Source organism: Rhipicephalus sanguineus, chromosome 8 (assembly GCF_013339695.2).
Source record: "Rhipicephalus sanguineus isolate Rsan-2018 chromosome 8, BIME_Rsan_1.4, whole genome shotgun sequence".
NCBI classification, from domain to species: domain Eukaryota; kingdom Metazoa; phylum Arthropoda; class Arachnida; order Ixodida; family Ixodidae; genus Rhipicephalus; species Rhipicephalus sanguineus.
In genome coordinates, this window is record NC_051183.1 from 159,431,850 (window position 1) to 159,445,726 (window position 13,877).

The following is a 13,877-nucleotide window of genomic DNA, read 5'->3' on the forward strand; positions in this document are numbered from 1 at the left end:
GGGATGACGTCTACAGCTGCTCCGCTGTCCACTTGAAACTTTACTGACTTTCCATTCACTGTGAGGAACGTGTGGATGGAGCTTGGTTGGCTGCTTTGAATTGCCAAGATGGTTTCGTCTTCGCTATCTACTGCCAGGCCCGCAACTACGTTGCTGCTTTTGCAAACTGCTGCGAAGTGATTTTGTTTCTTGCACTTGCTACATGTTTGCTTCCAAGCTGGGCATGCTTCTCGTTTGCGCTCATGGCTACCACCGCAGTACCTGCACTTTGGTACAGTAGATTTCTGTGGCATTCCTTTAGCAAACTTTGAGGTTTTGGCGTTGGTGCGATGGACGAATTTCTTTACTGCGTGCACAGAATCGCTGCTGCTTGAAGTACCCTCTTTAAATGCTTGCATTTGAATTCCTGTTGCTTCATGGGCTCGACACACTTTTTCAATTTGAGAATGTCAGCACGAGCCTTTCCGTCGTAGATGCCACAGACGATCTGGTCGCGGATCATTTTTTCTCGTTCGTTTCCAAATCCACAGTCGCGCGCTTTGAGCTTCAAATCAGTTACGAAGCTGTCGAACTGCTCTTCAACCCGTTGCATGCGAGTTCTGAAGACGTATCGCGAGTACAGTTCGTTGTGCTTCGGTAAGAAATGCGCGTCGAGAAGGCTGATGACATGAGCATAGTTGAATTCTGGGTTTGGTCTTTCTGCAGTTGCTTCCCCGAAGTCCAAAGTGTTGTATATATCAAGCAGTGAAGAGCCTCCGACGGTCAAAAGAAGTGCTACTTGCCGGTCAGATGATGCTCTAGCTGTGTTAGTTGCCTTGAGGTACAACGTGAAGCTCTGCTTGAAGGCTCGCCATTGTTCTGCAGCGTTGCCCCTGGAGTCGAATTTCGCTGGTGCTGGAATCTTGTCCATGGCTCATGCGCTGACTTAAAACTGGTTAACTTCTGACACCATGTTTTGTTATGACTTATATCAGTGGCCGATGAAACACTGGGCTTTTGTTAACGGGGATTAACTGAGTTTAATAAGCGTTGGGGTACAGGAATAGGTGTGGCTACATGGAGGTAGGAATGCAGAGTGGAGAGTTCAGAGGCGGGGAAGCAGCCCGCGATCCGGAGGGCCAGACGCAACTTGATACCGCTCGGAGTTCATAGAGGAGGAGGAGGAGAAAATAAACAGAGAGGGAGGAAGCGGAGAATCCCGAAGGAGCGTGCGGCTTGCGTAAGACACTGCACGCGATGGTTGCGCCATCTCTGGATTCTTCTTGTAACAAAACCAACTACCGGAAATGAATCCTGACATATGCTAGCGACCCAAACAACGTGAACCGCGCTCAATGCAACCTACCCCTTGTGTACAGCACACAAAAAAAAAAGAAAGAAAAAGAGAGAGAGAGGCATCTGCGTACCCACTTCGACGCGTCCGTCGAAAAAGCTCCCTGTCCCCTTCACTGTTCAACTCATGCCTTCCGGTCAAGCCCTTGCACTGCTCTGTTCTTTTGCCGACAAGCACCGCCGCCGCCTGAAGCACCCTTCCATACCCGCCGAACAAGAAAAGAAGCCCTATTCATGTGTTTCCCTTCCTCAAACTCCGAAGAGGGAACCGTATGATTTCGGGACAATGCTCAAATTTTAAAGATAAGAAGGCGTCGGCGGCATCTGATCCATCCGCCAAGCTTCGACGCGCGTGTTTTCTATTTTCTTCGGGGCTGCTGGTGAATGGTACCGTCTGTCGCTTAATGGCTGCAACGGAGTTATCGCGCATTTTTTTTTTCTGAACCTCGTTGACAGCGGACGAACGAGACGTGTTAGTGCGGCGAGAAGAAAGGCCACCTCGCAAGCGGCTCGTTCATCAAAGCAACCGCGAACCCACGGAGGCTGTTTCTGAGCAAGCCTTGGAGCAACTAGTGTGTGCGTCGCCAGCCATTGTCGCAGCATCGCACGCACACAGTGACTCTAAGCATGCCCACGGCCGGTCTGGAGGCGCGCGCCGGCCGTGGCATGCCATGCGGAGTCTGGCCGTCACAAAGATGGGAGGAGCAAGAAGCCGTGGCAGAAGAAGTAAATGTTTTTAACGACGTCTGCTAAGAAAAAAAAAGAACCTTGGGAAAGTGCGGAAGGTCTGTTGGGGCGGCACGTTTCCTTTTTCACAGTAAACGTCTCTCGCCCTCTCTTTTTACCACTTCTTTTTTGCATGTACATCGGACGGAAACTACAAAGTTTGTTGTGCACACATGCGTGCACGTTCAGTTTGCTTGCTAGAACTTGTTGCTGTGTTTGCTGCGTGAATCTGAAGCCCTCTCTCGAAGCGCCAGTCGAACGAGGCTATGGTCGAACACATCCTCACCTACTACCCAAAAAGGATTTCGTGTTCATATTCAAGCGACGCAGCAACAACACCGGAATGCCCGATTACGTCCATAGAGGAACCGGTGTTATGATCGGCCTGCCTGGCTTGGCGCCGCTTTGACGCATGAGACGTTGCGGCTAAGACTAACCTGATTTCTTCCGGGTCAGCGGTTCCAGAGATGCCCCAAGAACGGCGACAACACGAAGGTCGTTCGTCTAATATTCTCAGGTTGTCTGCGCCCCTCGTAAAACCCTTTGGGCACGCCTGACCGACTGACAGATTAGGAAGAGTTGTTGGCCGTCGAGGCGGCTTGCTTTGTCGTCAAGGTGCCCCGGACAAAGGACCCAGCGTCTGGGAACCGTCTGCGGATGCATTTCCCACGTTCTCCGTGGCGCCTTGTTGCCGCTGTTTCCACAATTCGTGGTCTGCCTCGCGCATAACCATCATTGCAACAGACTACGAAATTGACTTCCACGTAAGACTCAACGTCTTCGTGCTGTGCCGTGTAGTGCGCGGTGGGCAGTGTTTTTCCCTCGCCATGGGACGAACTGGATGTGCCTCTTTCTCCTTCCGTGGGTTGGGAAGGAGGCGGCGTTTCACCTTCTCCTTTTGGGGGCGGAGGTGAAGATGGAAATTTTCATTGGACTGTCCTGGCCTCCATTGTTTTTTCCTACAGGGAACCCTGGGAAGGCCAGGACATTAAATGCGAGCGCCGATGCGCTCCCGACAAGCTCTCACAAGTTCTCTCAAGCTCTCACGAGCTCCGAGAGCTTCCATGATGCTAACCCCATCATGTAGCAACACGCTACCTGTAAATAAACGTTACTGTTAACAGCTCCGGGCTCCTCTCCTCGACATCTCCCCAGGACTCTGGCTGGCTCCGGTCCTCTGGGCAGACCCCCGACTACATCACCGGTAACTCAGCAGATATCGTCGTCCCATGCGTCCATTAACCAGTCAATTTTTACTAAGGATGGTTCAGCCGCCGAACCTATATGCGCCGGAGTGACCTGGGAATCTACGCTGGAAAGTCAGTAAGTGCGGCTCTAATGCAGTTTATCCGTGAGCTGAGAATTGTACTGTACGTGTGCTGCATTGAACTGTACATGCTATTAATAATCAATACTATGTAGTTTATAAGTAATATTTATGGTGCGCTTTGAAATTTATTGTTTGGTGAGACTCCAAGGAAGAGTAGGATATTATCAGCTGCAGCGTTTTTTAAGAGTTAAAGTTGCCATGCATGCGGGCTTGTTCGTATGGCATTTTCTTATTGCACTGGTAGTGGAAATACACGGGACACAAGAAACGCACACAAAAACACACACACGGCGCTGGGTGTCTTCATGTTCCTTTCTTGCGTCCTGTTTGTATGCGCTACCTACCATAGTAATAAAGTTTTAACATCATTGCGCGACCGCCAGCCAGCCGACATGTCGGTTCAATTTGTAGTTTATTTTCTACGTGCACTGCTCCACTGAACGGTTTTTTGGCCTTGTCAAGTTATTTCAAAACCTTTCTGTAAAACGCTGAATAATCATCATCATAATTCATGTTATTATTATTATTATTATTATTATTATTATTATTATTATTATTATTATTATTATTATTATTTGGTATTTTATTTGTTGTCGCATTACTCCAGCTGAAGCAAGGAAATGTCATATTATGCAATGTGCTTGCCCCCCCCCCCCCCCGCACTCCTGTAATCTTGTCAGAAGTTCAACCCCCCCCCCCCTGAGAGAAATCCTGAGTGCGCTAATGGTTCTCGACGTGTTACGGAGACAATAAACGTAATGCAGGTCTCAGAATGGGTGAGATATATTAATTACAGACATTGTAATGTTGGAGAAGATTTTTTTTTCAACGATAAGCTAAGTTCATACAATTTCGCTCAAAGTATTATTAGACCTATTTGCTGTCCTACAATATATATATATTAGGGGTGTGCGAATATCAAATTTTTCGAATACGAATCGAATACGAATATCCACGTTCGAATATCGAATCGAATATCGAATATCAAAGGTAAAATGCCTCCACAGTAACAATATTTTATTTAACATGTAGCTATTTGAAAAAAAAAATTGGCCGCGTATCTGCGTGCTTCGCTGCAAATGTCGTCTAAAGACGATAGAAGAGGCGCTGTGTGAGATATGGACGCCACCTGGCAATACGTCGGGAAACATGAGTGCTGTGTTGCGTGCTGGTAGTCCCGGCGCAGCAGCAGGCGAAGACCGGTGGTGACCAACGCGACTGGCGGGGACGCCAGCCAGCCCGAAAACGCGGTTTGGCGCGAAGCGCTGAAGCAGAGAAACGTCTGCACTCAACGAGTACTCTCCACACACTCTTTTATTTACACGTCGCCTTGGTAAAACAGGAACGCCAGAGCGGCGCCCACAACCGGCAGCCTGAAGGCCGCCCACAACGCTGCTTTTTCATTTTTTAAATATTTTTTTTCACCTTCTTGGCCTTCTCAAAACTAAAGTTTTTCAACACCAACCCATGGCATTCGTACAGTGCAATACAGAACCGAAACCGAAACACAACAATGAGCTCGTGCGAAGGGCACGGAGGAAGGCAAATTTCAGCGCAGTCGCATTTTCAGCTTTGTTGAAACAGCGCTCACTAGACGACGACGAAGTAAAAGAAGGCACAGGACAGGCAGCGCCTGTCCTGTGCCTTCTTTTACTTCGTCGTCGTCTAGTGAGCGCTGTTTCAACAAAGATGAACGCATACCAACTCGCTCAAGCTTCCATTCTTATGCATTTTCAGCGCAGCTTAAGAAACTAGGGTCCTTAAAATTACGTATGTATGCATTTTCTATTAAAGGAACACGCCACCTAATACTTACCTAGTGATGTTGCACCTCAGATATTCATGATATTTACTTTTTGATCGACAACGTTCACAAGTATGAACAGCCGTACCAGTTCAAGACGACTGGCCCTTGGGCAAGTGGTTCAACTTTGGCGGAGTGGCTGAATCGAGGGACGTGCCGACAAACAGAAAGACAGACAGACCAAAATTTCTGCGTTTAAGTTCCCCAAGAAAGACTATCGTCTTTAAAAACATGAACAGCCTGACTGGCAACATAACATACACTGCTGTCTCCAGAACACAACGTCCAGGCTAGCACAATGCACATCACAACACAAGCAAATATCACGGCACAATGAAAGTAATGACTACATGTTATCACGAAGAATATGAGTTGCTCCACATGATCAGGTAGCAGGCGCTCTCTTGTAACAGAGACAACCCCCCACCCCTGCCACTGAAAAGGCACGCTCGCTTGGAACAGAAGTAGCTGGTATAGGGAGTTACATGGGGCAAAGCTTTGCCAGACTGGTGTATGTGAAGGTGCCTACAGTCCGCCACCAGTCACGTGGGTCACTGTCTTTCTTCAGAAGTGGTCCCGCATAGTGAACGAGTGGTAGTGCGGCACGTTACGTCCGCATAATATTGAAAATGTACGGTTACATGATCGCCAACGGTTACATGATCGCCAACAGCGCTGCACGTCGGAGATGCACCAGCAATAAATCATACGTATTGGGGCGCTCGTCGCAGGCAGATATCGTGCCTCCGTGTACATACGATGTTTATCGCTCCTCTCGGCAACGTTTTTTAGCGATACGAACGCAGCAGAAATGTGGAAGACGAGTTATTTTATGCATCGTAATCGAATCGCATATTCGAATTTTTCGAATATTCCAAGTTATCGAATATTCGAAACTTTTCGAATACACGATTTTCGAATCGAATACGAATATTTCGAATGTAATATTCGACGAATATTCGAAACTTTCGAATATTCGCACACCCCTAATATATATATATATATATATATATATATATATATATATATATATATATATATATATATATATATATATATATATATATATATACAAAACTTTGTTGTTGTCCTTGCTGCGGTCCAGGTTGGCGGCAGCCGGGAGACTATGTAGGTATGCCGCCACAAATAAGTTGCGCCTCCAACGGGCTGAAACATTTACAGCAGCAGCTTGGCACATCAGAACCATGTGTATCAGCCGAAGAACCTACATATCGTATCTTTTCCACGAGTATCTTGCCCCAAGGTTCTAAATTATAAAATGAATGGGGTGTTGGCTTTCATAATGTGCGTTGTATTTGGTTTTTGGCTCCTCCACTGAAAATATATAGGTTCGTTCTGTAATGACACTGTTGCATGCCGGAATAACACATTCGCGGCACAAGAAATACTCATCCATGTGTCGTTTAATGTCAGTTTGTCGACTGCTCGCCCAGCGCACATGTTTCGCGCTGCTTATTTCTTTCGTTTGCTTTTTTTTTTAGGTATAGAGATAGCTGACCGTTATCTCGCATCGTAGTACAAGGTATTCGAAATCGGTTACATTTCCAAAACAGAGAACACACATGACAGACTCGCGCTGCTTTTCGCCTTTCGGCTATTCACGTTTAGGTTGTTCTTTGGTATAGGATATAGGTCTCCCTTCGCAAGCGGGTAGCGAGCACACATGTGCTCATGAAAGTATAAAAATAGAAATACTATTTTTTATACGCTTTAATTTAGACCACCGAAGAAGAGCCTAAAGTGTCCCTCCAACAAGTGACGAGGATTCGTCCCTGTACAATGTCATTAGGGGGTTATTAGGGGGTCATTAGGGGGTTATTTTTGTATTCCGACAAGGTCGAGAAAGCTTGTGGCCCCGTGGAGCCAACTCAAAGCTTTATTAAAATATGAACAGGTTACTTAGAATAATGACCTCCCGAACGCCAAAAAAGCCCTCTACCCAAATTCGCCTAACCATGCGTTTCTGAAAGAATTTCTGGGTTATTTAAAAGAATGTGAGACACATGCCACCAACACTATTGGCGGTTTCCTTTCATCGAGCACAGCAGAAGGGCTCCGTGTGACAATTGAGAGCACAGTGCAGCTGCTCGAATTCCTCAGGTCTGCTGGCTTTAGCAATTTGATGACCTCAAATTTAATCCAGCTTGACAAGCTGGAAAATATATTTGGAATTGTTCGGCAGTCTTCTGGCACAAATAATCAACCCACTGCTGTTCAGTTTTTGATTACTATAAATGCCCTTGCATTTTATAACCTCGCAAGACCACCAATGTCGGGGAACTGTTCGCCGCAAGTCATCAGATCTCTTTTATCTGCGAATGACATAAAGTCACACACGCCTGCCACAAGTGACGTCGTTGAAAGCCTCATTGATGGTGGAGACTTCAGTGGCGCGGAGACTGCACTAGCGTTAGGCACAGACCACATGTGCATACGTGGAAAAAAAGAAAGCCACGATATGCTGACTTACTACATTACTGGTTATGTGGCGCGTAAGACAGCATGCATGGGCGTCCGCAACATGCATGGGCGTCCGCAAGGGGGGGCATCTGCCCCCCCTGGAATTCGGGATATATATATGAAAGAGAGGGGGGGGGGTACTTTTAGCCTTGTATCGTTGCCAAAGTTTTCCCAAAGCTGGAGCGGGTCGTATATATCTCTTCTCGTGTGTGTACGGCCCGGCGCCGCGGGCTAACCGCGGAACCATGTGAACTTGGACCATGCGTGTGATGTGTAGAAGCGACAATTCTCTTTTCCCCTTTTCCTTGGTCGCTTGCTCAGGCCGCCTTTTTATCTACCCTGCGAAGATAAGACAGGGATAAACCGCCCACCTCGCCCGCCTCCGGCGGCTCTCCGTCTTTCCTGCCGCTGTTCTTTCCTTCCCTCGTTCTGCAGCTGTTGACGAATGCCCCAACAAAGCAATTGTCGCTGTTGCTGCCTTGGTTATTTCTCCCTTTCTTTTCTCTTTTTTTTTCTTTTTTTGAAATTCTCGTTTGGCACCCAAACTGGGCGGGCGGCCCTGGTGCAGCATGTTGGGCCATGTCATTTCAATTACATCCTCCGAAGACGGTTGGACCGCCAGCCGGAACTGTTACGATAAAATAAATATTTGTGCCTGGCATGGCTATTGAAGATAGCGAATAATGCTGAGATACAAGTTTCATGTTTTCTTTTCCCGAACTAAGAGATTTACGCAGTCTGACACAAGAACTTCAGTTCACACAAAATTGACGGCTACATTTAGCAAGAAATCATTACCGCTACACTTCGTTAAAAGACTGTAACAATATCCCATGGCGTCGCACCTCTCACCACGCAAGCTCCCAAACAATGCTTTTACATCGGTCACTCAGCAAGCTTGTGGGCTTGTACAAGTTGCATGCTGTGCTTTGTTGTGGAGCTCAAGTATTGCCCTTGTTGTTGGTCCTTATAAGGCGTCGAATATACCTTCACAACAGCGGGCCTTCATGCTCATGCAAATTAAATCGCCTTACCATTTTCGGGAGTCATGTATTTATGCTGCTTACATGTTTAGTTAATGTTGCGGCAATGTCATACGCATCGCTAACATTTCAAAATAAAATACTACTGCGTGTGGATGTTAGTTTTTTAGGAATGCATCCCTAGCAGAAATGCCAATAGAGTTTTCTATTGGTCTTATGGAAAAAATATATTTGTTGTATAAGTGCTCTATTGGAGCTTTATAGGTCTGATTAGAATTCTATTGTCACCAATAGAGACCAATTGACGACATCTATTTGTCACTGATAGGACCAACAAATTTTTTATTGGTGCCTATAGCTGGCAGCTATTTGTCTCTTATAGAACCAATTGACACCTATTGGTACCAATAGGGTTTAATAGGAGACATCTATTTGTCACCAATGGAACCAACAGGTATACGTTAGTACCAAGAGGTGGCAGTTATTTGTCACTTATAGAACCAGTAGGCACCAATAGGCTTTAATAGGCGACGTCTATTTGTCACATATATAGAGCCAATAAATATCAGCCATTTGTCATTTATAGAACTAGCAGGTGTGAATTGCCACCAGAGTCACAGGGTTATGCATGGTATTAAAAGGCCACCTGTATGTATTTAATTCACTTACAGGGTCATGCAGTAGCGCATTCAGCCAAAAGGCAGCTTTTGATTTGTTCAGTATTTGAGCAAAGTGGCAGCTGTTTCACATAACAGTGTTCCAAAATATCGCAGTCATATTTTTCATAAATCTCACCAAAGTTATTACAGTATACATCAGTCGGTGGGCTATTGCGATTCTTCGACAGCACGCTATGGAAACAAGGGCGAACAGTACGGCATCTACCAGCTCCGCTAATCGCATTACTTTTCGAAACAGTTGTAGCCTGGCTGGTAATAAGACAAGTTATCCATGATCCATTCACGAGACTAGCGTCTTTTTATTGTCACCAAGCTAAGAGCGCGGAGAAGACAAATGCGAACAGCGCTGTTCGCGTTTTTTTCGTCGCCTTTGTAAGTGCAAGCTCGCTCGAGCGCTTGCACTTCTTACGACGGTGAACATCGCGTTCGCTGCCGCAGGTTACTGTACCTGCGGGGTCACCCTTAATGCGCATCAAATAAAAACGAGAAAAATCTGAAGTTCGGAACATGCGGAAACACGATAACGATAACAAAATCACGAGCAACCAACCAAAGTGATACAGGCTTGCAGTACTGCCAGATGGACCGAAGACAAAATCAGTAGCCCGACCAGCAAAAAGTCCGTAGATCTTCCGAAAAGTCAGTAGATCCAATAAAAAGCACTTTGATGACAAAATTAATTATTTAATTGAACTAGTGATTAATTTGATTATTTTTATTTATTTTAGTTAATATATCAATGTAATTGTTAAAGCGTGGTGATACACTACTTGTAGTTGTAGTAGAGTGACCTAGAACAGGGGGAGTGTCCAAAGCGCCGGCTCCCGCGTGGGCCTTTTGCCGTGAACTCCCGCGCCGCGCCGCTGCTGCGCCGGACCCGTGGGCTTTCCGCGCTCGGGAAGCGCGCGGAAAGCGAGGGGCGTCTGCTACGCGCTGTAGTTTTTTGCGCCGCGTTTCCACACAGGGCACTTGAAGTCTACTTAACTTTTATAAGGCGGTGGGAAATGGAGCTTATCCATCTTTAAGCGTTGTGTTAGTGCTGGGGCAACAACAGAATCCAAAAAATCGTGTGTCAAGCGGCATCAGCGTGGCCTAGTTCCGGTCAAAGAGATCGAGAACGTTGATGCGTGCGTAAAAACGCGCAAAACGGGCACGCACAAGCAAAGAACGAAAAACAAAACCTTATTCGCACGAGTAATCGGGCAATAGCATCACGCATGCTCGAATTAAGAGTAATAAAAAAAGCAAATTGCACGCGCAGTCAGCTGAAATACTTGCGCGCAGCGACCGCTTCAAACTACTAGCTTTTTACTCGGTAGTCGCCACTGGTTTTCTAGCCACATGCACACCGCCTTATTCGACAATTCATTAGCCTCCACTAGCTCTTTATTATGGACGGAGCACACCAGGAAGACGCAAGGGAAACAAAAAAGAAAAAAAAAATAAGAGTAGAGACGGCCATACGACCGCAATGCTGTTGGCTTATTTTCGCTTCTGAGGTAGCGTACAACAAGGCTCACCGTGCGCAAACATTTGAAAGAAAAGCAATGCCAGGTAAACTAACCATATTCCACAAGTTTTTGCATAAAAGGCGTAATATAGAAAATGCTTTACAAATATCCAGATATCATGAAACAAAGTTACAAATGCCCCCATTCTTGCTGTACAAGTTGCCTGAACGAAAATACAGTAAGAAATTGACAAATAGAAGTGTAATATCTCAATCACTTTAGAAAATTGTTCAAATGCAGAGATCCCTTATGTACCTAGCCTGAAAAAAATGCAACATGCGCCTCTTTTGTCCCACAGACGCGCGCAATCAGCTGCTCTGAACTGACAATCACGTTTGTTTTCGGGCGATCGCTCGTAACATGAAGTGAGGCATACACGATGTTGCACTGTTATCTATTCATTTACTTTGACTTGTCTAGCTTTTTTTAAGGTAGAGCCTTAGATGCCTCATCAAACACGAAAATTGACCGTCGGCGTCCCGCGTAGCCAACACGAGCGATGCACAAAATGATCACGCGATGACGTCAACAGAACTTGTGACGTCACTATGACGTCATTCAACGTGACGCCATATGATGGCGCCATCACATGACATGGTCGCTTTGCATTGCCTCCGTGATCGGGGGCCAATCACGGAGGCAACGTAAAAGCAGGTGAGGTGCAGAAAGCTTGCAATGCCTTCGATCCTGTCGGCAGTCCGAAAGCACGTTATGTACAGAAGAAAGCTTTCGGAGAGGAGCGGTGGGGGGGGGGGGGGGGATCAATGCATCGACTGACGAAAAAGATGGCTTTCGTTTTCGAGTCATCTCAGGCGAATGCATAAGGGACCATGTTTTTTTTTTCATGTAATTTTTTCGCATACATTTTACCTATGCGGTCAGTTCTTCAAAATGTATGGGTAAGTCTAACATGTTTACATCGATATTGGTGACCACCACGTTTTTTATAACCTTACGGAAACAAATCGTCAGACCACACATCGTCAGAGTTATTTGTGGCTACAAGCGGGTTTGCGCGCCACACACCATAATATTATTGTTAGTCGTTACGCAAATGGCAATGTCACGTTAGTGATGCCATGACCTATCGGTCGTGTTGGGCATACATACATTCTGCCCCTCCGTGCCAATTTTCGTGTATACCACGTGAACGAGACGCGAGTAATTTTTTACTTTCGGTAGCGCGGCCACGCCGACTGACACATTCGGCTTCGCATGAAATGCCTTGAAACAGCAGAGCTCCGGAGGCAGCCTTGTAAAACAAATCGAATGCACGAAATAAAAGACAGGATATGAAGGGTGCAAACGCGTTAGCATGCATGAGCTAGTTACTACGTGCATTATGTGCTACGTTCTCCTGGTTAACTCCAGTTTATTCTCTCCTGCAGCAAGTTTACGTTCGTCATTCCACACGAAAGTGACTTAAGCGCCTTTTCTCACGATGAAGTGCGCGCAGGATGCGTTCCTCAAACAGCCGCGGAAGTGTGGACCAATGCGGTGACAAACCAGCTGAAAAGATATATATACAAAATCTCCGTTTCACGACACACAAACTAACAAACGAGTTATCTGTGTGATGAGTCGCTGCAGTATTATGTTGCAGTGACGCAGTATTAAATATTGCCCAAATTTCCGCAATTTTAGCTAATAGCGGCCAAAATATGACGCGCGTAGCAGACGCTCACCGCTTTGACGCTGCCTTCGCCGCGGAGAAAGCCCACGGGTCCGGCATGGCAGCGCCGCGGCGCGGAAGTTCACCGCAAAAGGCCCTCGCTCCTCCCATGTATTCGCGCGGCGCTTTGGACACTCCCCCTATTCTAGGTCACTCTAGTTGTAGGCTCTGTCTCGTAATTGCGATGACGCCACCAGGAGGGCCGCGTCTCCTGCGCGCGGGTGGCAGGAGACGGTAGGTGGGGTAAAGCGTTCGGTTCACCCATATAGCCGCTTAAAACCGGCTTGACTTGGCTTGAAGTGTATAAGTAGGTGGCGGCAGAGTAGCGTTCAGGGCGCCGTTTATTTCTGCGTGGTGTGGTGGGTGTTGGCAGAGACGGCACTACTGGTGTTGGTTTTGCCCCAACCACTGGCACGCGTATGCACGCGTATGCACGCGCCTAGGCGTCAAATGCGCCTCTCGGCGTCGGTCGCGGAGGGCTGTACGCGTCCATACGCCTCGAGGCGCGCGGGGTCAAGACGACTTTGATATTTTCGGCTACGTCACCCCAATCAGAGGCCGGCATGTGCCGGCGGCGCCAACCAATCAGAGGCCGCGATACCTCTGAGCGCTATGCCTAATGGCCGCCGCTTCGAAGGCACCTCCGAGTGCAGGGCAAGCACGGAAACTACGGTCGCAAACGCTCCTGAGTGACCGCGTCGTCATCCAGTACGTCGACGCATAGCGACGACACGGCGAACGACCGCGAGTGCTACCAGTGGGACGCGGTTTCGTGCCGAGTTCGAGCGACGCCGACAAATCCAGCGAATGCTTCCCGGCTGCCCTTGCCCCGGTTTTGTGTGCGATCGTCGACCCAGTGAAAACATCGTACCTACTACTGCGGCATGTCGCTGCTTCTGTGCTCTGATCTGTGTGTATCTGCGCTCGGAACGGGTGTAAACATGCTTCGGAGGTTTGAAGTCCTCAGCGTGAGCCCTCGCCTACCGCGAAGTCAATTCAGAGCGGTGTCGTCTGCATTCAGCGTAGGCCTCTACCGTCGACTTCGTGTGAACCAGCTCATGTGAGGAAGTTTGGTTAAAGGAAATTGACCGCAGTGTGTTTGTTTTCAACATCGCCATTCGCCTCATCATTGCCGAAAGCGAACATCGCACTTGCCAACGCATTTCGGTGATGTGACAACGTACATGAGGAGGATTTGCGGATTTTACGACGCTGAAACATTGGTTGACTTCGGCGCAAATCGTTTGCGTGTGTTGCCAAGCTAACAACAAGCGTGCGCTTGTTGGTAGCAGTGTGACGTGTTTTCGTGCCGGGTACCAGCGACGCCGACACATTCAGCTGTCAGCGGTCTCATTTCC